The sequence below is a fragment of the Giraffa tippelskirchi genome, chromosome 11, assembly GCF_054371585.1.
Source record: "Giraffa tippelskirchi isolate mGirTip1 chromosome 11, T2T-mGirTip1v1.2.pri, whole genome shotgun sequence".
In the NCBI taxonomy this organism is placed as follows: Eukaryota; Metazoa; Chordata; class Mammalia; order Artiodactyla; family Giraffidae; genus Giraffa; species Giraffa tippelskirchi.
Genome location: NC_137285.1, coordinates 133,624,441 through 133,648,081, shown reverse-complemented (window position 1 = coordinate 133,648,081; position 23,641 = coordinate 133,624,441). Strand labels below are relative to the sequence as shown.

Here is a 23,641-nt window from a genome sequence, read left to right as displayed (position 1 = left end):
ATATAGGGACTTCCCTGGTGGTCCAGTGGTTAAAACTCCACATTTCCATTGTAGGGGGCACAGGTTTAATCCCTGGTTCGAGACCTAAGATCCTGCATGCTGTGTGGCACAGCCCAAAGAAAAAGAAGAGTGGATTTGCAATATTATATTACGATTGTGGCCCAGTTTGCCTTTCAGGGAGATGTAGCAGAGTGCTAAGGACCCTTCAGTCAGATGAATTTTCTCTGACCATAAGTATGTCACTTATCCTTTCTAAGCATTATTTTTTTAATCTGTACAATGAGAAGGAGCAATGTGACATTGGGTGAGGATTAAATGAGGTGCATATAAAGCTCTTGGAGAAGGGAAGGGCAATCCAGTCCAGTGTTCTTGCCTGGAGAATCCCATGGACGGAGGAGCCTGGAGGGCTATATAGTCCATGGGGTCGTACAGACTTGGACATGACTGAAGTGACCTAGCACATATAAAGCTCTTAGTACATAGTGCTCCATAAATATTAATTATCATATTTGAGAATCGAAGATCCTTTGTAGGATCAGCTTGTGTGGGATGAACCTGGACTGAGGGATCAGAAGGCCTGAATCTGGACTCCTAACTCATACGTGTTACCTCAGTGACTCTGGACACCCCTATGGCCCCCTGAGCCTTTTATGTTCTCATTCTCTAGTGAATGACCATATCCCACCACCCCAGGGGTGCTGTGAGGCCTCTGTGAGCTGGAGGATGTGCTAGGCTTGGCACTAGAACTTAACAAATGTTAGCTGACCTCCAAATCCCTGTCTCCTAAGGTCACGTGTATTGTCTCCAATAGACACTTCAACTTTAACTTGATATGAGTCAGAGGTAAAGAAAAGACGACCCCTTAGAATGACACCCGCTCTCCAAGTTAAAAATAATCATTTAGCACTTCCTTTCAGACATCTTCAAAAGCCCAGGAGTCTTTGGCTCCACAGTTTAAAATACTAACTTAACTGAAACAAATATTGCTGTTCTGTTAAAATTCAGCTCATGCATATCTTGTTACAAAACAGTGGATTGAAAGTTTTCCTAATCGTTCTGCTGTGGAATGAAACTCCTTGGTTGGGAAATGGTACACAAGTTTTTGGGGCACCGAGTGCTTTGGACGTTAGCAGTCTGGCTGGAAAGATGCCATCTGCCACATACCTGGCTCGAACGTACTAGCACAGCTCTGGGCAGAATTTTTGCTTGAGAGCAGCCCAAAAGGATTTTTTTTCTTTTGTTAATAAAGAATTCAGCTGATAATCAGTGCTTTCTGGGGACTGCAGCAGTGAGAGAAGGGGTTCAATGACATGGGATCTACATGAAAGCTGTTTTCTGTCTGCTCCATGGGCAGGTCTGTGAGAAACCGACCTGCCAGAACACCCGCCCTTGGTGTGAGCGGTCTGTTTTCTGCTTACATACACAGACTTGATTTATAATCCCAGTCCGGACAGCATCTGAGTCTAATTACCTGGGTATATGAAAGTTCAGGAGATCGCAACTAAGTTAGCAATTCAGGGATGCGCTTTACCAGAAGCAGATGGAAAAAATAAAACACTTTAGTTTATGACTATTTTTCTATTTGGGGGAAGGAGAAAGAACAAAAAGAGTTGCCAAATTGATCCTTGTCAAGCACTAATTAAATATTATTCATGATTAATTTTGATGTTGATGTATTCAGCATTTTAGCAGTGTCATAAATATCTGAAAGAATGAAATAACTCACTTTGTGTAGCTGTAATAAATCATGCATACCACAGTCCCCACGTGGCCTCCTGGGCCAGCCCCTTATTATTATTTTTTTAAATACATACACTTTTAGTGACTTTTATGGTATGTTATTAGAAATGTGAGGAAATAATTTCCTAATTATGCCTTGCTGCCATTACATTTAATTAAAAACAGATATTTGTTGAATTACAAAGAATGAATAGTTTCTATTGTTTAGAGATAGTTACTGGAATATTTACAGATGAAATGATATAAGACCGGGGATCTGCTTTAAAAGAAAATCCAGGGTGTCTAGAAGAGGAGTGAGTGATTGGGGATATAAATGAAACAAGAGTAGCCATGAATTGATAATTTGTGAAGCTCAGTCATGGGTCCATGGAAGTTCATTTTAATATCTATTTTTTTGTGTATTTTGTAATTTTCTATAATAAAAATCTAAATTGTGTTTCTTTGGGAAGGGGCTCACATATATTCCTCAAGAGTGACCTACTGGGTTTTCATTGTAAGCATGTATTCTTTCAGTTACAAACCATGCCTCAGAAAATGGGGTTGATAGACTAATAACGATGCGAGTGATGAACATACCAGTACCAGCTTCTGTTTAATTGAACATCAGCACGATGCCAGGCACCCTGCTATTTGCTTTACACATTTATTTATTATGCAGGTTAAATATTTTTATCCTTATTTTGTAGATGAATAAACTGAGACTTAGACTCAACTACTTGTCAAAGACTATATACTCTGTAGCAGAAACAAGGTATCCAAGTTTTCAAAGCTAATCTTATTCTCTTTCTCTTTTTTAATTTATGAAGAGACTATGCTTAATGAGGCAGTTTGGCTGGAACCATGAATTCAAGTAATCTGAGCAGGAAGGGGCTTTTGCTTACGAACTCAGTCATTCAGTCGTATCTAACTCTTTGCGACCACATGGACTGTAGCCCACCAGATCATCTGTCCATGGGATTCTCCAGGCAAGAATACTGGAGTGGGTTGCCATGCCCTCCTCCAGCGGTCTTCGCGACCTAGGGATTGAACCTGTGTCTCTTACATCTCTTGCATTGGCAGGAAGGTTCTTTGCTGCTAACGCCACTCTAGGGCTCCTGCATTGACAGACGGATTCTTTACCACTGAGCCACCTGGGAAGCCCAGGGAAGGGACTTTAGAGATGGCAAATAGGTGACATGCCTACGCCCTCCTCCTGAGCCTGTGATGGAAGACATTGCTAACAGATTGGGGCATGGAATCCCACTCTGCATTGTGTCCCAGACAGCTCAGAGTTGGCATTCAGATAGAGGTCTACTCATCCTCTTATTCTCTCACCACTTTATCAGATGCGAAAACTGGGACCCAGGGAGAGGCCGGACTCACTCAAGATCTCATAGCTGACAGAGGGCAAAGTACTCGTCTCCTGATGTACGTCCAGCGTTCCTCCCACCATAATAGCCGAGTGTCCTTCCAGATCAAACGTTCAATGATGCTATATATGTTCACACCTGGAACTGTTTAGAACCGAGCTGAGTGCATGAGTGCTCTATTGCGTCTGACTCTGCGACCCTATGGACTGCAGGCTGTCAGGCTCCTCTGTCCGTGGGATTTTTCAAGCAAGAATACTGGAGTGGGTTGCCATTACGTCCTCCAGGGGGATCTGCCCGACTCTGGGATTGAACCTGCATCTCCTGTGCCTCCTGCCTTGGCAGGCAGATTCTTTGCCACCAACTCATCTGGGAAACACGCTAAGTACTGGATCAGTATTAGCTACTATTACTAGAAGGAGGGAAAATGTAAAATATACTAACTCTAAGATGTAAAGGCCGTAAATAAAGGCACATCCATGTTCAAAAGCATCTGCTGGTGTCTTAAAAGCATAACAAAGCCCTGGACTGAAGATAGCCTCTCAGCTGCAGCCTCAGGCCCCAGGGCTCCCAGCAGCACAGGAGCTCCCGTCAACTTCAGTTCCCAGACCGTGCTCCTCAGGAATGGACATGGAAGGCACCCTTCTCAGGGCTCTGTCCAGTCTAGACTGATGATGTAAAGCAGCTGACCTTTTAGCCTCGCCTATGTACGGCACCCCACCAGCCTCACCAGCACAGCCTTGGCAGACCCATCAACCATTGAGTTCCTGCTCTGATGTGGCATCCAGGTTTGGACTTCTTCATAATCTCAGGTCTCCCTCTTCTGCTCTGAAGACTTCTGAATCCTTGGACAACTCTGACTAACACATAGTTTAATGTTACCTACACCTGCGTACAGCCGAATTTTATGCAAACAGAAAATGTTCTTCCCGCAGCCTTTGTTCTCCAGTGGCTTTGTGGGTTGGTTCTGCCTTCCCGAGGAGATCCAGGGATGATGCAGGTATCGTGAGTGGAATTTGTTGTTGTTGTTTTTTAATCTGTGAATTAAACAGCTAATAGAAACCCATGTAATTTGTGTGACAAGTGACAGCTTGTGTGAAAATAACTTACCCAGATGCTGTTACGCATTTGCATCCATTATGCTGGGGAAAGCCGTATGTCACTGGTAGACCATTAAGTCGTAGTCACCAGTGTTTTCCTAGGTGAAAGGGTAATTATTTTTGCTGTTTGTTCGTAATTTATTAATAGTCAGTGAAGAACATTAGGGTAAAGGATTATTTCAAACAAAGTGACAGATCAGATGTGTGGAAGGCATAGTGATCCAGAGGTTGATAAGAGAAGCTATTAGTGCAAAGATAAGCTTTAGTTTGGGATCTGCTTGTGCTACGACTGATTGGCATTTCAGATAAATTAGGTGAATGCAGGAGACTGAACAGAAACTATAGAGAATAGTTCAGCTTTGGATGCAATCAGCTGTGCTCTAGAGTAAAAGCACAATTTCCTATAATGTTACATGCATACTACTGGTAGTATACAGGGTGATTTTTAAGGGGGCACAAAAATGTATTTTGTTTCAGTAGTAATGTATTCATCTTAAATATGCTAGGAAGACATGAAAGCATACCAAGTCTGTGATTTCTTTGATTATTTATTATTTATTTTGCTTAGGCTTAGGTTAAGCTAGATATTTATGTTTTAAAAAGTGAGTTAAGTAAAAGAGAGTTAAAGTAAATATGTAAATAAATAATAAAGATGGTGTTCAAATATGACAAAAATTGAGGTAATAATATGCAAAGCACTGATGTTTAAGAAACATTGAATATATGATTCAAAGCAGGTATTGGGAAAAATTTACTAGCTTTTTATTCTGAGTGTGAGATGCAAAGGTTAAAGTCTTGAAGGTGTGATTGGCTTAAATGTGAACTGAAGTTTTGTCTGAACGCTTCCAGCTGCTTCCTAGTTGAGCTCTGGAATGACTTCAGCCTGGACCTCAGTTTCCACATCTGTAAGCTGAGGGGTTGAGATGATCTCCAAGTTAACTTCCAGTCCTGCATTTTCAGTCCTGGTAGACTGAACCAAAGATTCTGGTAGACAAGAAGAGTGATGTCACCCTTAGTAGTATGATGTTCTGGGAAGTTTAATGTATTTCTTAGCCTTCTAAGAGGGTTACTAACACCGTAATCCCAACTGAGCTCTTGAGATGGACTAATGACTTCTTTAAAGGGGACACCACTCATTTGGAATGTAAATTTATATGTGCGTATTAAAGCAAAACCTGGTGGCACTTCTTCTCCATCACACCCAGAATCGTCTTGGTAGCTGGCGTCCCTCACTCCAGCTCAGAGAGAGGGTCAAAAATGATTTCCCAAGTGAGAAGAACTCTAAAGCTGATTTTGTTTTTTTTTTTTTGTAAAGAGAAGGAGTTAGAGGAATGGGAAAGACACTTCAATTGGAGAAGGTGAAAGAGAACATGCCTCATTTAGGGAGATTCAGGTGTTCACTGATATAGCAGATGGTGGGTGGGCACAGTGACTTAGAGTGGGGAGGTCAGGGTGGACAGTGGTTTGGTCAGGCTGCAGTCCTGGTGGTGGGGAGGGAGAAGATGGGTGAACTGGGTTGGTTCATGCCATTATGAGGCCCATCTTCATGAAGGAGCCTCACAAAGGGGCCTCAGAGGCCTTGCTGAGGGTTGGGACTTCCAGCCAGCCCCTGTGCTGGTGAGGAGGCGATGGTTAGGAAAGCTCTGTGATCAGAACTGTGGGGAAGATGGAGGCTTTGCCATGCGCTTGCCCTTGTTTAAAGGGTGGGTGTCTAGACCTCCTCCACCAGCTCGGTGCCTGAGGGGGCCTTTCCTGTGAGGGGATCTTTCTAACTCTGGTGACTGGCAGGCCCACTTCAGCCCTTGATGATAAACGTCCTTGTCCCCCTGGCAGGGCGCGGCAGGGAGCAGTAATGCCGCTGCTTCCATTGTGGCCTCAGATGCTGATTCACAAATCACTTAAAAAACAATTTTTTTTTTTTTTAAAGAAAGCTGACAGTTTCCTTTGAGCTTCTCTGCTTGGAGATATTTCTGTGGATTAAAAAAAAATGGGCGTGTCTCTCTTGCAAAAATACTTCAACTTGTCTTTGGTTTGCACAGACCATGTAAGGTATTGCTCTAGTGACAAGTAGCTTGTTGCTTCTGATGGTTTTAGACACAAGCAGACCGTTCTTTCCCATCAGGCAGATCTGGATAAGCCATTGCCAGTTTGATGAAAATGCAACATGGGAGCGTAGGAGACAACTGCTGAGCAGGCTTCCAGAAGTGGGCTGGGCTTTCCAGAAAGAGTAGCTGCGTTACTGAGAGGGGATAAGAGAACCTGGGAACACAGCCTTGTCCTGATTCACACAGCTGTTTAAAACTGCAGTAAAAAAGAATGCCCCACCGCCAAGACCAAAATAAAAAGAGTTCTACCACTACTACTCATTTTATGCTTTGCATTAGATATCCATTATTTGAGGAATTAAAATGGAAGGATGACTGCTTGTTTGATGCACTTGATGGACACCTAAGTTCAAAATCGAGCTCTGCTGCTTACTAGCTGTGGGGCTCTGTGCAAATGCTTAAATGTTGTTTTTATTTCCTTTCCCTTCTGAAGATGCAATGATAATACACCTTCCTTATAGGATTTTGGGGAGGAGCAAATTTTAAAGAACTTGGCAAAACTTTTGGTAAGTGTTCAAGGAATAGTAGCTCTTGTTATTATCTGGTGGGCTTTTTTTTTTTTTTTTTAGTAACTATCACTCTTCTCATAACCCTACACAGTGTAGTAACAGGAACAATTTACATGCGTAGGCTACAGAGTTTAGCAATGTTCATTTTTTTTTTTTTTTACAAATGTGAGCTCAGCTGAAGCTGGGAGGTAAGACACCTTAATTGTCCCTTTTGTTTTACAGAGGAGTCAATGGGAATCAGAGCACTTAACTGATGTGATCGAATTCCCAGGGGGGAATAGAGGAGAATTAGCACACGGTTATTTGATGGTAACCTTGTCCCTCTATTGCACCAGTGTCACTTTTGCACCATGATGTCTTTGAGTGACATCTCCATATAAACTCTACCCAGTTCCTGTAGGTAAACTGTCCGTATTCCTGTGAATCAAAACACCACCAACCACCTGTGTCCTGTCACAAGCACTTGCTGGGGCACACGTGGCTTCCTAGTTTCAGGGTCAGTTAGGCAGGCAGAGGAGTTTCTGGGGAGGGGGCACAGCCAGGGGGGAACTGGCAGGACTTATTACTGATCATGCCTGTGACAAAAGTCAAAACTCGCAAGCCCGATATTCCACTCCATTCGAGTTCAGGGAAAAGCTCCTTGCTGTTGCACTTGAAAGGCTGTATACAGGGTGACCAGTGAGAAGCTTGTCACAGGGTGACAAGCTCGGAGAGGGAGAGTGATTACATCTTTGTAGGGGCAGAGACAGCTTAGCGATGCCCCCTCAGTGCCTCCTGCATAATTCACAAGAGATGAGAGGCTGGGGCCTGGGAGGGTTAGTAAGTCATCTCTCTCAGAGACTTCCATTCAAGCCCTGTCTTCCAATATTGTTCTTTGTTGCTTCATTATGGTTTATGGAATGGGTTACCTGTTCTTTGTAGATTTTAGTCTTGCAGACTTCTTATAGAGTCCTTCTTGTTAGAATGGGCCTCACATTCTTTAGTTTGAGGTATAGCTTAAATGCTATCCCTTTGTATCTGCAGAGATTAATGTTACTACAACTGCAGACACAGTGTAAGCTCTTCTTGCAGAAATGTCCTAGATGTAGCAGAGGGAGGCCTGGACTGTGAACACACCCTCCTGGTTCTGATCCGGGTGGGCCCACTGGATGAGCAAGACACTTCATCTCTGTGGCTAACAACACTTCTTGTCTACAACGAGATTGCTGAAGGAGTATCCAAGGCTCTTCAGCTTTTAAATTAGATGATATTTAAGCAGTGGTTTAGGAATAATTTATAAGAATTGATTGGGATACCTGACTAAAACTGAAAATCGGTAAGTTGTGGAGACACGAATATTTTTATTCTTCTAAAAGTTAATTTTGCAGCTATACCAGGGATTACAAAAACATATGTTAAGGAGTTTATGTATATTCTCTTTGCATGAAAGCTAAAGATTTTTTTAAATTAAAAAAAATGTTTATTCTTATTTCTTTTAAAAAATATTTTAAGAGGGCTTGTCCTTCATTTCAGAAGTTCTTGTGCCTGATTTATAGTCAGAAACATGGAGGAAACCTCTAAAGGATACAGGGTTCCTAACGATCTCCCAGACCTGTGGGACCAGAATATCTGGGTTTTGGGCCCCACAGTCAATGTTTCAAAACCAGAAGAGAGGCCAACAAACTCCCTCGGCAATTCTGATGATCAGAAATCACTGGGCAATCACTGATGAGTTAGCCTGAATTATGTGATTATGGTGCAGTCACTTCCTGATTCCTGACTCTGCCTTTCTCACTCCAGTATTTTCCCAGTGCCTAAGCCGAGCCGTGGGGAATAATTGGGTTTTGGTTCATTCATTGTAAAAATGCTTGGGTGTGTGTAGGAGAGGAAGCCCAGGCCTGTGCTGAGGACCAGGGCTGACTTTTCTAGTCTCTGCAGGTTGATCCTTCAGCTGCACATCACACCCTGCCTTTGGTGCCCTAAAGTCTCTTTGCCGTTGTCTTCCTCTCCAGGGACTTCTGACCCCTCACAACCCAGAGTTGCTCCCTCCTCATACAAGTCAGCAGTGCCACCCTTCTCAGATTGCTTTCTTCCCTTTTTGTGAGGGGAACAGCTTTGTTGTTGTTCAGTCACTAAGTCGTGTCCAACTCTTTGTGACCCCGTGGACTGTGGCATGCTAGACTCCTCTGTCCTCACCATCTCCTGGAGTTTGCTTAGATTCATGTCCATAGAGTCAGTAATGTTATCTAACCATCTCATCCTCTGCTGCCCCCTTCTCCTGCCCTCAATCTTTCCCAGCATCAATGGCTTTTCCAATGAGTCGGTTCTTCGAATCAGGTGTCCAAAGTATTAGAGCTTCAGCTTCAGCATCAGTCCTTCCAATGAATATTCAGGGTTGATTTCCTTTAGGATTGACTGGTTCGATGTCCTTGCTGTCCAAGGGACTCTCTAGGGTCTTCTCCAGCACCACAGTTCAAAAGCATCAATTCTTTGGTGCTCAGCCTTCTTTATGGTCCAATTCTCACATCCATACATGACTACTGGAAAGGAACAGTTTTGTTGAGATATAATTGATATACCATATGATTCACCCATTTAAAGTGAATAATTAAGAGGTTTTTTTTTTTAATATGGAAGACGGTATGGAGATTCCTTAAAAAACTAGGAATAAACCCACCATATGACTCAGCAATCCTACTCCTACTCCTCAGGTATATACCCTGAGGAAACCAAAATTAAAAAAGACACATGTACCCCAATGTTCACTGCAGCACTATTTACAATAGCTAGAACATGGAAGCAACCCAGATGTCCATTGACAGATGAATGGATAAAGAAGTTGAGGTACATATACTCAATGGAATATTATTCAGCCATAAAAAGGAATGCATTTGAGTCAGTTCTAATGACGTGGATGAATCTAGGGCCTATTATACAGAGTAAAGTAAGTCAGAAAGAAATAAATATGCCATAAATATCCCATACTAACACATATATACAGAATCTAGAAAGATGGTACTGAAGAATTTATTTGCAGGGCAGCAATGGAGAAACAGACATAGAGAATAAACTTATGGACACAGGGGGAGGGGAGAGGAGGGTGAGATGATGGAAACTTACATTACCATTTGTAAAAGCCAACGGGAATTTGCTTTATGGCTCAGGCAACTCAAACAGGGGCTCGGTATCAACCTAGAGGGATGGGATGGGGAGGGAGTTGGGAGGGAGGTTCAAGAGGGAGGGGACATATGTATACCTTTGGCTGATTCATGTTGGGGTTTGACAGAAAACAACAAAATTCTGTAAAGCAATTATCCTTCAATTAAAAATAAATAAATTTATTTAAAAAATAGTTTTTTTAGTATATTCACATACAAGTACAGTCATCTCCACAATTTGAGAACATTTTCATCACTCCACAGAGAAACCTGTACCCTTAAGCTGCCATCTCCCCATCTCTGCATCCCCCAGCATTAGGCAACTGCTTACCTATCTCCTGTGTGTCCTTACACATCTGTCTATTCTAGACATCTCATATAAATGGAATCAAATGACATTGGTTTTTGTGACTGCTTCTTTCACTTAACGTTGCCAAGGTTTATACATGTAGTATGGTATAGCAGTATTTCATTGCTTTTTATGATCAAATAATATTCCATTATATAGATAGCCTACATCTTATTGATCTGTTTGTCCATTGATGGACAAACATTTGCGTTGTTTCCACTCTCTGGCTATTATGCTGTGTGAATGGTTGTGTACAAATTTTGTGTGGCTACATGGTTTCATTTCTCTTAAATATATACCTTGATGGGGAACTATGGGTTTTATGAAACTGTATGTCAAACATTTTGAGAAATTGCCAGACTGTTTTACACTGTTCTACATTCCCACCAGCAGTGTAGGAGGGTTCCAGTTTCTCTGTGTCCTTGTTAACACTAGTTATTTTTCCTTAAAAAAAGATAGCCATCCTAATAAGTATGGAGTGATACCTCATTGTGATTTGCCTTCTTCCATTTTTAAGCTGATTCCTACCAAATATAATTTATTTAATCCTGCGACACGACTGAGCGACTTCACTTTCACTTTTCCCTTTCATGCCCCGGAGAAGGAAATGGCAACCCACTCCAGCATTCTTGCCTGGAGAATCCTAGGGATGGTGAAGCCTAGTGGGCTGCCGTCTATGGGGTCGCGCAGAGTCGGACACGACTGAAGCGACTTAGCAGCTGCAGCACCAGCAATCCTGCCAAGAAGGGTATTTTCAAAATCAAAACTAACTTTTAATTTTTCACTGTAAAAAGGTTAGAAAATACAGATAGATAAAAGTAGAAACCCCAAATCAACCACAATCCTACCACCTACAGAAAATTGGTGTTAAACTGTGGAGCATCTCTTTTGAATCCTTTTCTATGTAATATTCACTTGTGAAAGGAGAACTTTGTAGACTCAGTGAAACCAATTGGTGGGATTATGGGGGAGCTATTTTTTGAGTAAGAATCCTGACCTTTTTCCTTCCCACCTGAGAAAAGACCAAGGCTTAGCTTCCTGCCCCACCCCCGCAAATGTTCTGACCCTGAGTAGGTGGAAGGAATGCATTTCTCTCTGACCCCAACAGTTCATTGAAAAATGTGTTTGACTTTCAGCCATGTAGCTGTCGCTGAGTGAAGATCCCTGATGCCACTTAGACTTTGAGGATGGCCTTGGCTGGGGGTTGAGGGTGGCTGGGTTCTGTCATACCCTGAACCAAAGAAACTTTTGACATGATGCTGTGAAAGGCATACATTAAAAAAAAAAAAGAAAAACCAACAAAAATCATTGATCACATTAGACTCATTGGATGAAAAAAAGGATGTTGCTTGTTGCAACAGCATCTTTGGTGATCAATACCACATTTTTGCATTGATTTTGAAAAGGCAATCTTTTTCTAACATAGCTAGCTGATTAAAATGTGAATGAGGGCTTCCCTGATGGCTCAGTGGTAAAGAGTCTGACTGCCAATGCAAGAGACATAGGTTCAGTCCCTGATTTGGGAAGATCTCGCATGCCACGGGGCAGCTAGGCTTGTGTACCACAACTTCTGAGCCTGTGTTTTAGAACCTGGGAGCTGCAGCTACTGAGCTCATGTGCCCTAGAGCCTGCGATCCACAAGAGAAACCACCGCAATGAGAAGCCTGCACTGCAGCTAGAGAGTAGCTACTGCTCCAGCAGCTAGAGGAAACCCACGCAGCAACTAAGACCCACCACAGCCCCACCCCCACCCCCGAAAAGTTGAAGTGCCAGCGTTCTTGAAAATGGTGCTGGCCTGAAACTTGTAACTAAACACAACAGGAAAACAACATGATTGAAGAAAGAAGATTTGCTTATCTGGACTGCCTGTGCCAGTCGGCCACCCTGTATAGATGTCACACTCTGGGCTACCTCAAGTGAGGCCTCCCTTTGATCTGCGTGCGGGCGTGCTAAGTTGCTTCAGTCGTGTCCAACTCTTTGTGACCTATGGACCATAGCCCGCTAGACTCCTCTGTCCATGGGAATTCTCCAGGCAAGAATACTGGAGTGGGTGGCCATGCCCTCCTCCAGGAGGTCGTCCCAACTCAGGGATCGAACCTGCATCTCTTAACGTTTCCTACATTGGCAGGTGGGTTTCTTAGCACTAGCGCCACCTGGGAAGCCCTCTGTCCTCCTGGCCTTACTATTAATACGTGGGAAAGAGGTTTAGAATTAAGTGAGGCCAGCCTCTCCTGCAGGGGACCTCGCTGCAACAGCCTTTTGGCCAGTTAAGCACTTGTGAATGCACTTTGAGGAGCAAGAGGAGAGCCAGGATGGTTTCAACTCCTTTTTCTTGATTGCCACCCCAAGGTCATGAAAGGAATGAAGAACTGGGGAGAGACAGGCACAGACAGCCATACGGTGGGAGGTGGCTCTGGTGGGGGAACCCTTGGAAGGCATTGTAGAAGGGCTGGGGGGATCATGAGTGATCCAGGGCCAGGGGCAGGGACACGTTTACTGCCAGCCCATCGTGAGCCAGGCTCCATGCTGGGCTCGTTATGGAGAGTCTCTCAAAACAAGCGCTGTTGTCAGAGATAAGTAGTAAAATCGCATTCTGACCACCTCTCAGTGACATAGGTGTTAACTTGCCTCCTAAATCCTTTTGGAACAAAGCTGGGTGTGAGCAGTTAAGGCTGTCATTCCTGTGTGATGGACTAGTTTGCACGCTCAGAGAGGAGAGATAACTGGTTTAGTGTCATACAATCCCCAAATGACAGAGCCAGACTGCAGTTCTGCCTGGATACCAGAGGCGTGAGAGTATATATTTAGTTTATTTTCTGGAACTTAGGATTCTGGATCCTGTGCTCTCTTGTGGAGCCTTGGGTGGGGTCAGAGTGAGCAGCCTGCTGGCCTAGCGGGAAGGAGGCCTGGACTCCAGCCTGGTCCTTGGCCCCAGGGCCAAGTGAAGGCTGATTGCTGACCTCATGTCCCACCTTTTGCCAAAAAATAACTGGAGTGAATTAAGAGTTTTACAAAATGTTTCTAAAAAGCCTTTAGTGCTTAGGGACTTGGGTTGAGGGTCAGACCTGGGTTGGAATTCAGATCTTAGGCTGCTTGTATAAATTCTGTTGCTGCTGCTGCTGCTGCTAAGTCCCTTCAGTCGTGTCCGACTCTTTGTGACCCCATGGACTGTAGCCTACCAGGCTCCTCTGTCCATGGGGATTCTCCAGGCAAGAATACTGGAGTGGTTGCCATACCCTCCTCCAGGGGATCTTCCTGACCCAGGGATCGAACCCGCATCTCCTTCGGCTCCTGCATTGCAGGTGGATTCTTTACCTCTGAGCCACCGGGAGAAGCCCATAAATCCCATTAGCCTTTATTTCTGAGGAGCAGATAATACTGTCCATTTAGTAGGTTTGCTGGGAAGAGAATGCTGGGTACGTGTTAAACGCTCAAGAAATGTCAGCTGTTACCCTTGTTACCACCTGTCCCCCCCCCTTTCTTATACAGCCCTGGACGGGCCCCCTGTCACCCCTCTACCATCCACCCCCATTGAGACCCATTAGGTTCAACTGTTCTATGAAAAGTTTTTCATGGATGCTGCCCTTGTTTGGAGTTTACTGGTGGATGGGGGTCTTCCTCATCTAACTGGGAGACTCATTTGCAGCGTTGGGTCTCCCAAGGCTGTGTGTAGCCTCCCCATTGACACCTATCTGGGACCGGAGCTGCTCTATCAATTCTTTATTAAGACCAGTTATTTTTTATTTATGACGCTTGCGGATTCATTAAAAATGGCACTCCCTATAGGGGATACTGCAAGGCTTTTAGCCAGTTTTTATCAGGTTGTTAGAGTAGATATGAATATTTTAATAGAGAGAAAGAGCAAAGCTTCAGCAAACTTAATTTGTTCTGGAATCTAAGTGACAGGCTTAACAGGGGTGCCAAGTAATTCGGTATAATAAGCCCCGCTAGTGGCATAAGGAACACAACTGAGTGGATGGGGAGCTTTTCCAGAGGGGCCACGGGGGCACGCTCCACCCCTGAGCAGCTGTAAATCACTGTATCCTGGGATCCTTTGTGTCCAGGTAAGGTCTAGTGTAGCCACCAGCGGCTTCCAGGCCCAGTTAAGTTCCCTAGAAGCCAGAGGAGTGTTTTTGCAGAATCTCATTTAAAATTTATAGAATTCTTTCCCCAAGATGCAGATCTTATTAAATTATGTACAAAATAATGGATAAGCCCGGTCACTGCTGCTTATCATTTGGGGCCTCAGTGTTGATCACAATCCCAGCTACAGTGGCTGGTTTCTTGATGTAGTTTTATAAACATCCACTTGGGGGAGCTTTATGATTGACTTTTATCATCTATATCAGCTTTTATATGCGACGTGAGATCCAGATGACTGCCTCCCCCCACCCCCAACACACATACAGTGACAAGCTAGTGAAGCAAGCAATGGTTGCAGAAATACAATGATAAATCAACGTGAATGGTTTTACTTTATTGGCAGTTCCTCCCTCTGGATTTTGAAGTTATTCCTGATTTTTTTTAAAAGCTTCCTCTTCAAACTAAAATAGTTAAAAGATAAAATAAAGAATAACAGTACTTTCTGCTGTTTCTTGGATGAGTGTTCTGCATATGCCCGCAGACAGCAATGCATACTTAAATAAATGCATGTCCCAGTTAATTTTAAATAGCCAAGGCACCAGGTTTAAATAAAAATCTCCTTTGAAGTTTTATGAACCTGGTCAGTTGCAAGAAGATAAAATCACAAAACCAAAATTCTGAGCAAGAAATGCTGTTTCCCAGTGCGTTCACCACGTAACTCTCCATCACTCTGTCTCTCTCGCAGTTAGCTGGGGCATGGAGAGGTCTAATGAAGGACAATCCCTTGCTGCCTGGGCAGAAGTCCAGGTTCCAGATGGTCTTCGGGGTCTACCCAGATTTGGACAGTTTTGAAATAATGGAAAGCTAGTTAGGGTTCCTAATTAGGACATTTGCTAGAGAATGTTGTCACAATATGCATGTACCATTAACCCATTTTACTGTGGAATAAAATGAAACCAATTATAAACCCACGCATACAAGTGTGACTGTATGTGTCCACCTGTCCCCACAGAGGGAGCTGGGTTGTCTCTCAGAGGTGGATGGCTTGGTTCTTGTCTGAATCTCGGCCTCATCCTGCCTCCTTCTCATTTGTCCTCTTCTTTGAGTTGTCAGAGCATTGTGGAGTCTCCTCTCATTTACTTAGCACCCGTTATTGTATTGATAAGACTTTGCCTCATTCTTGTTTTTCCTGCTCTCTCTCCAGAAGAGGAAAGAGCTCTGGAGGCTCGCTTTCCAGCCTTGTGTTCCTTTGGTGAGGGGCAGTCCCTGTACCCGGGCAGCTCTGCCTCCTTCTGCGTTTGCTCCCCTCAGCACCCTTCCCTCCCTCTGCGCACAGGCTCCTCTCCCCTCGCCCCACCTCTCTTACCTGACAGTCTGGCCTGTCTGCACGTGAGCATCACACTCGGTTGTTGTCACTGTCCTGTGAGGACAAGTCTCAGGTACCTGCCCCGGTGAGGCCCAGTCTTCCCCTCCCCCTAATCACTTGTTCACCATCTTCATTGGTCACATCGATATGACTGTCATTCTCTGCTCAGTGGAGGAGAAATCTCGCTTCCTCAGGAACCCTGTTGCTCCTGCCAGGAAGACTTTTCTTCAGGAGAAAAATAAATGCTTCTCACTCCTGTGTTCACAGTGTGTTCTGGACTGTTGGCTATCATGGAGTGGTTTTCAAATGCTTCTTTTAAGCCCTGGACTTTTTTTTTATTCTTAAGAAACAAACCATACTCAGAAGCCCAGGCCTGTCCACGCCTGACTTCCAAGGGCCGTATGGCAGGTGGTCTCCTCAGATCGTCCCTGCACACCCTTCGATGAGAGGACTTTGCTGCTTCTCTGGATGGAATTGATTTCTCTTCCCCTTCTGTCTGATGGCCTTTTGACTTGCTTTGACCAGCAGAATGTGTGGAAGTGACACTGCCAGCCAAGCCCCAGCCCTGTCTAGATGCCTGGCAGCTCTCACTTATTCTCCTCTTGGTTCCTTGCCCCGATTCCACCAAGACCACCAAGAGAAGCTGCTGTAGTCGCCAGGGGATGGGAGGAGATACAGAGGCGACGTGAGACCTGAGGACACCCAGCCAGCATCCCACCCTGAGTGCCACGAGGCACGTCAGACCTTCCAGCTCAGGAGCCCTCCAGCTGACTGCACCAGAGTGTGCAAGCCCACCAGGAACTCCCCAGTGAACTGAAAAATCAGGAGAGATGGGCAGTTCGCGGTATTTTCAGCTACTAAGTTTTGGAGTAGTTTGTTATGTTAAAAAAGGTGCCCTTCAGGGAAACCTTACGTTAAGTCTGTTTTGTGTGTGGAAAAGCCAGCTTATTTTAAATTGTGAAACTGGGTTCTGGATGATGACAGTGTAAGCAGGGAAGAGACCGCTTCCAGTTGCTGCTTGTTGCTGCCTCCTCCTAACTGCTCCCCGCCCCCCTTCTCCCTTTGCATGGTACACATCATGGCTGAGTTTGTTGTGTATGTCTGTGCCTCGTGAACATTTGATAGAGGCTTTGTGGAAAGCGTTGCACAAAATGGGATTTATGTTCGTTAAGTCTTAACATCGCCTATATTAGCCAAGAGACGCCTGCCTCTGAGGGCACAGAGCGGCCCATCTGCTCCGATGACAGCAGAGGCAGTCTGGGCCCTCAGCAGCCCAGCCTAACCCCACTCCCTTGAACCTGAGGCACCCCAGTGAACTCCAGAACTATGGATTAGAAGTGTCTGCTGGGAAACTTACAGTCACTAAGATCCCAAACTGACTAGGTATGCCGCTAGGTACACATGTTACTTTCCTACTCCTTAAATCTTGAGGAGACAGCTCCTATGGCTACTGTTGCACGTTAGCCTAGTTTTGAACCTTAGACCTTGTGTACATTTTCCTAGTACTACCTGGATGATAATAGCACATTCTCACTTCTTATCGTGTGCTGGGTTCTGTGCTAAGCATGTCACGTACAAGGTCTCATTGGTCTTCTTATAGACCGCACGAGGCAGATATGATTGGACTCTTTTTTACAGCTGGAGAAATGAGGACTCAGAGAGGTAATGGCGTTTATCCATCAGGGGTAGGGCATTGCACAACTCCAGGGGGCGCCATTCACACTGCCGTTTGGGTAGATAGTGCCCTTTGGTGTCTTGCAGCTCACATGGTGGCCCTGCCAAGGTAGCTGTCTAAGGGCTGGCAGAGCCGGGATTTCAGTCTCCCAAGTCTTCATTTTATACAACTTTATTAAAGCTTTGCGCTTCACTAAGTAACTTTATTTCTTCTGTCTCTGTTTATATACTTGAATGTCAGTCTACCCAGCTGCCTGTTATCTGTCTGTCCATCTACCCATCTGTCCATCCATTCATTCATCCCTGCCTCTGTTTGCCCATCCTCTCACCCCGTCATCCACTTAGTGGAATCAGTGAAAATATTGAGCATCTATAAAAGGTCTGAATATTCAGTTTCTTGAAATATACCTGGAAACACAAATTCTGTAATACCTATTCTTATTTATAAGTTCATTTGGCATAACATTTTAAATTATTGTATATCTAAAACAATTAGAAAAGAAAATAATTTTCTGGGAACCCATGTACCCACAGTTCAGATTTCATTTTTATTGTGTCATGTTTACTTCAAATTTCCTTTTCCTCTCTCTTTTTTTTTTTTTAAAAAGAAATAGAACACTGGAAGTCAAAACCCTATCCCCTCTCTTTCACTTCTTCTCTAGCCTAAAGATTCCTGCATCCTCAGCTACATGTGAAATTCAGTTCAGTTCAGTTCAGTCGCTCAGTTGTGTCCAACTCTTTGCGACCCCATGAATCGCAGCATGCCAGGCCTCCCTGTCCATCACCAACTCCCAGAGTCTACCCAAACCCATGTCCATTGAGTCAGTGATACCATCCAGCCATCTCATCCTCTGTTGTCCTCTTCTCCTCCTGCCCCCAATCCTTCCCAGCATCAGGGTCTTTTCCAATGAGTCAAGTCTTTGCATGAGGTGGCCAAAGTATTGGAGTTTCAGCTTCAACATCAGTCCTTCCAATGAACACCCCGGACCGATCTCCTTTAGGATGGACTGGTTGGATCTTCCTGCAGTCCAAGGGACTCTCTCAAGAGTCTTCTCCAACACCACAGTTCAAAAGCATCAATTCTGCGGCGCTCAGCTTTCTTCACCGTCCAACTCTCACATCCATACATGACCACTGGAAAAACCATAGCCTTGACTAGATGGACCTTTGTTGGCAAAGTAATGTCTCTGCTTTTCAATATGCTATCTAGGTTGGTCATAACCTTCCTTCCAAGGAGTAAGCGTCTTTTAATTTCATGGCTGCAATCACCATCTGCAGTGTCTCTAGCGGCTATCAAATGGTACCTCTGTTTCCCTGAGAGTCACTATATAGTTCTATAGGTCATTCAGGTTTCTTTTTCTGTGAAATGCTTATTCACAATTAATATCCTTTGCCTATTTTCTACTGGGTAGTCTCTGATTTTCTTATTGATTCATAATAGGTTTTTTTCTTTCTTCTTTTTGAAAAATCTTTTCTGGAAACAGATCCTTTGTTAGTTAATTGCATTGCAAGTACCTTTCCCTGAAAGTAAAAGTGTTAGTCACTCAGTTCTGTCTGGCTCTTTGGGACCCCATGGACTGTAGCCCACTGGGCTCCTCTGTCCATGGAATTCTCCAGGCAAGAATACTGGAATGGGTTGCCATTTCCTACTCCAGGGGATCTTCCTGACCCAGAGATGGAACCTGGGTCTCCTGCATTGCAGGCAGATTCTTTACTATCTGAACCATCAGGGAAGCCCACCTGTTCAAGTACTTGCTTTACCTTTAACTTGGTTTTGCCTGTTTCTGTAGGTCTTGCCACTTAATTTTATCCTTGGACATTTTAAAAGAGATAAATCGTTTAAGTATAGTGCCCTTTCACAATATAATGGAGGTGTAGAAAGGCAATTTTTCCTACCTTTCTATAGGAGAGACTTTTAGAAGACCATTTATTGAATCCTTACTATGAGCAATCCCTCGCATAAAGCTTGCATGTATTCTGCAATCCTTTTAATAATGCAAGGAGATAGGCACAGTTGTTATTCCCATTTTAAAGATGAGCAAGTAGAGGCCCAGAGAGATTAAGTTATTGCCCTAAATTATGCAGAGATTAAGAGAGATAAACCTGGGGTTAGAATCCAGGGAGTCAGTTGCAGAGCTTGTATAACCACTAAAAGGAACTGCTTCTTAATGTCAAGTTTCAGCTCTCCAGAGCTCACTGGAAGAGAGAAACACGTAAACAGATTCCATTTTGCAGTGAGACAAACTTGTTGTTCAGTCACTCAGTTGTGTCTTTGTGACCCCATGGACTGCAGCATGCCAGGCTTCCCTGTCCTTTAACATCTCCTGAAGTTTGCTCAAGCTCTTGTCCATTGAGTCATCCTCTGTCATCCCCTTCTCCTCCTGCCTTCGATCTTCACAGTGTCAGAGACTTTTCTAAGGGCAGCACATATTATTACAGGAGGTGGAGGAGGGCTTCCTGGAAGGAATGGCCTTTTAGTTCAGTGAATGAGAATGAGATATTTGTGCCAGGAGGTGACGAAGGCAGTGGTGTGTGTCTGTGTGTATATTCCCTGTGGAGCGTGAGGAAATGTATTGCAGCCAGAGGGAACAGCATGTGTTGAGGCCTGGAGAGAGCAGAGCATATTGTGAGCCTTGTGAGCAACTTGGCATATTTGGAAGGTGGAATTTAAGTTCAGTTCAGTTCAGTCCCTCAGTCGTGTCTGACTCTTTGAGACTCCATGGACTGCAGCATGCCAGGCTTCCCTGTCCACCACCAACTCCTGGAGCTTGCTCAAACTCATGTCCATCAAGTCGGTAATGCTATCCAACCATCTCATCCTCTGTCGTCCCCTTCTCCTCCTGCCTTCAATCTTTCCCAGCATCAGGGTCTTTTCCAGTGAGTCAGTTCTTTGCATCAGGTGGCCCAGGTATTGGAGTTTCAGCTTTGGCATCAGTCCTTTCAATGAATATTCAGGACTGATTTCCTTTAGGATTGACTGGTTTGATCTTGCAGTCTAAGGGATTCTTAAGAGTCTTCTCCAACACCACAGTTCAAAAGCATCAATTCTTCAGCACTCAGCTTTCTTTATAGTCCCAACTCTCACATCCATACATGACTACTGGAAAAACCATAGCTTTTTTAACCATAGATGGGCCTTTGTTGGCAAAGTAATGTTTCTGCTTTTTAATATGCTGTTTAGGTTTGTCAGAACTTTTCTTCCAAGAAGCAAGTGTCCTTTAATCTCATGGCTGCAGTCACCAACTGCAGTGATTTTGGAGCCCAAGAAAATAAAGTCTGTCACTGTTTCCATTGTTTCCTCATCTATTTGCCATGAAGTGATGGGACTGGATGCCATGATCTTTGTTTTTTGAATGTTGAGTTTTAAGCCAGCTTTTTCCCTCTCTTCTTTCACTTTCATCAAAAGGCTCTTTAGTTCCTCTTCGCTTTCTGCCATAAGGGTGGTGTCATCTGCATATCTGAGGTTATTGATATTTCTCCCGGCAATCTTGATTCCAGCTTGTGGTTCATCCAGCCTGGCATTTTGCACAATGTACTCTGAATATAAGCTAAATAAGCAGGATGACAATGTATAGCCTTGACGTACTCCTTTCCCAATTTGGAACCAGTCCATTATGGGTAATTAGAAAAGAGGCCAGGCATAGTGCCTGATATTTGACTGCCATTATTATTTAATGTGGGGGCTTACCTGATGATTCAGTGGTAAAGAATCTGCCTCCAACGCAGGAGATGTGGGTTTGATCCCTGGATCGGGAAGATCCCCTGGAGAAGGAAATGGCAACCCTCTCCAGTATTCTTGCCTGGGAAATTGCATAGACAGGGGAGCCTGGCAGGCTATAATCTATGGAGTCGTGAAGAGTCAGGCATGACTTAGCGACTAAACAACAACAAACTTATTTAATATATGAATGAGTAAAAAGTTTAGTGTTTTTGCATTAGTGTTGCAAATGCAATCATGGGGCAATCTCTTAATTAACTGGAATGCTCAAGACATTGTCCTTTATAATTAGGAGGACTGTTACCTAAACCTCGTTGGTTTCAAGCTTTGTTCCTGAGTATATGAGGAAATGTGTGAGTCTTAACTTCCCTCTATCAATAAACACAGTTTAATGAGCCCAAGTCAGTCTTTTATAATTGAGGCTTCTTCAGGTTTCCTAGATAAACCTTCAAATGTTTTGGTCATTGCCAATTACTGGTCATTACCTATTACTAGATCATTATAGGTCATTATTGGAGCTGTTGATGAAGCTGGTTGAGAAATTTGAGTTAAATAAATGTATCCCCTCCACAAGACACATGTGGCATAATGTGGGTTATTTATGCTTAGGATTGGTTTGTTTTCAGGTGTGAATTAATGTTTTTTTCATTGATTCACCTCTTCAGTTAACACCAGGAATAGACAGGACTTTTGGCTCCTAGTGCTGACTTAGCAGTCTCGAGAGTGTAATTTTGTTAGACAGAGTTTAAAGAGAAGAGAAATACAAGTCTGGCAAATGAAGTAGTTAGCAATGCCTTAGTTCTTACTGTGATGTTTTTTTGGCCACGTCTGGTTGGGACACTGTAGTCAGGAGGTTAAGAACAAGGTTGCCAAATGGATCTGCTTTAATCTGTGTCCAGGGATAACTGCACAAATGCTGCTCTTCCCCAGGGAGCATGTGATGCTCATAGCTAACTCCTCAAAGCAATTCAGAGCACATTCTCTAACAACTCTCATGGCTGTGGGGCAGTAGCTTCCTCTTTGTGTCTGAAATGTTTATTGGGGCACTTATTGGTAGAGCTAAGGGTCTAATTGGGGGAAGTTTCCTGAGCCCCAGAGCATGGAAGTGTCTGGTATACCTCTGCTGTCCCTTTCCATTGGACCATCTCCAGCCCTTGTGGCCACTGCAGGTCGTGGATAAGGGGAGAAGGGAGGGACTCGAGATTCCCTCCTGGCTTCAGGGAGAGTTTCCTTTATTCCAAGCTAGGCATCCCTTTAGTCTTGGATGTGGGATTGAAGGTATTCTGGGAGGCATAAACAGATTCCATCTTGCTGCTCAGTCAGTGGGAAGTGGGAAGGTGGGGAGGGAGATGTGTTTTTGCCATCTTGAATTCAGATTTTCCCACAAGATCCATGTTATAAATGATATTTAGATTTTCAGGGTAGCCCACAAAACTCTGTCTAGAATGTAACTGAAGAAGAAATGTGTTTTGGTTATGTTACGGTTCTAGAAAGCATTATTTTTCAAACTTTTTCCTCCTTCATTGGAACCTTTAATTCAGATGAATATACAAGGTGTATATAACAGATAAATGCAGAACTACTCTGGTTGAAGCAGGATTCAGCCTCACAGTAGCTAAGTCTTGGTCCCTGAAGTCTTGGTCACTTCCCTTTTCGGTTGACTTCACTAACTGCTGCTGCAGTCACCCATTCTCTCCTTAGGGGGCGCTGTCCACCCCCCTACTGCCGCATTGCAAAGGGGCGGAGTGGATGCGCATCTGTGGTCAAGTCCCTAAAGCCAGAAAGGATAGCAAAAGGAAATAAACTGAGCAACAGGAAAAAATAAATAAATAAATAAAAGGAAAACTAGTGGTTCTAAAAACTAGTCTGTGAATCAGTATGAGCTGGTTGCGTAAGAGTAACCTGAGAAATATAAAACAGATGAATTAAAAAAAAAAAAAAATCTGGGACCATTCCTCAAAATTCCAATTCAGTTGCCCTTGAGTAGGTCATGGAATATGTACATTAAAAAGCTGCTCCAGAGAAGTAGGATAGTTGGAAACTAGGCCTCTACTATGCCTTCAGCTCCTGACTTCCTCCTGGGGCAGAGGGTGTCCCTCTCAAACACAGCAAAGGAGGCAGGTCTGGATATGAGAAGTGGACCCCAAGGAGGGACAGGGGTTTCTTCCCTGCCTAAGGCTTGGCCCCTACAGACTGGCTTCTTACTGAAAAATCAGTCTCATTCCCATTGAACACCATTCAGAATCTTCACAACCCTCTCCACACATAGGGCTCTGGCCTCACCCTCTGGCTTTAACAGGCACAGTAGAATATAGTTCATTTAACCTTCCCCAAAGTGAAACTACAGATGGCAGCCTTTGGATTGTTTTCTTATTATTAATTCTAATCTGAGCACTCACTGTTGCCCTGATGTCTAAAATTTTTTTCCCCCTGTAGAAATGTGCTCTAACTCTAATGATCCATTTAAAGGAACAGTTATAGCCACAAAACCTCTTAGAAAGGACCCTTGACTTT

General features: G+C 43.9%; 1 protein-coding gene across 3 annotated transcripts in view; it reads left to right on the top strand.

Moving 5' to 3' along the window:
- The window catches only part of LOC145526911 (uncharacterized), a 192,468-nt gene that overhangs the window by 20,880 nt on the left and 147,947 nt on the right, over positions 1–23,641 (top strand). The window contains exon 2 of one of the 3 annotated variants that reach the window (XM_081543711.1): positions 2,547–4,086. The exons of 1 other annotated variant lie outside the window; for it this stretch is intronic. The gene's annotated coding sequence lies outside the window, so the exon portion shown is untranslated. The remainder of the gene's footprint in view (positions 1–2,546; positions 4,087–23,641) is intronic. One more of the 3 variants, XM_081543709.1, reaches the window with a different exon arrangement.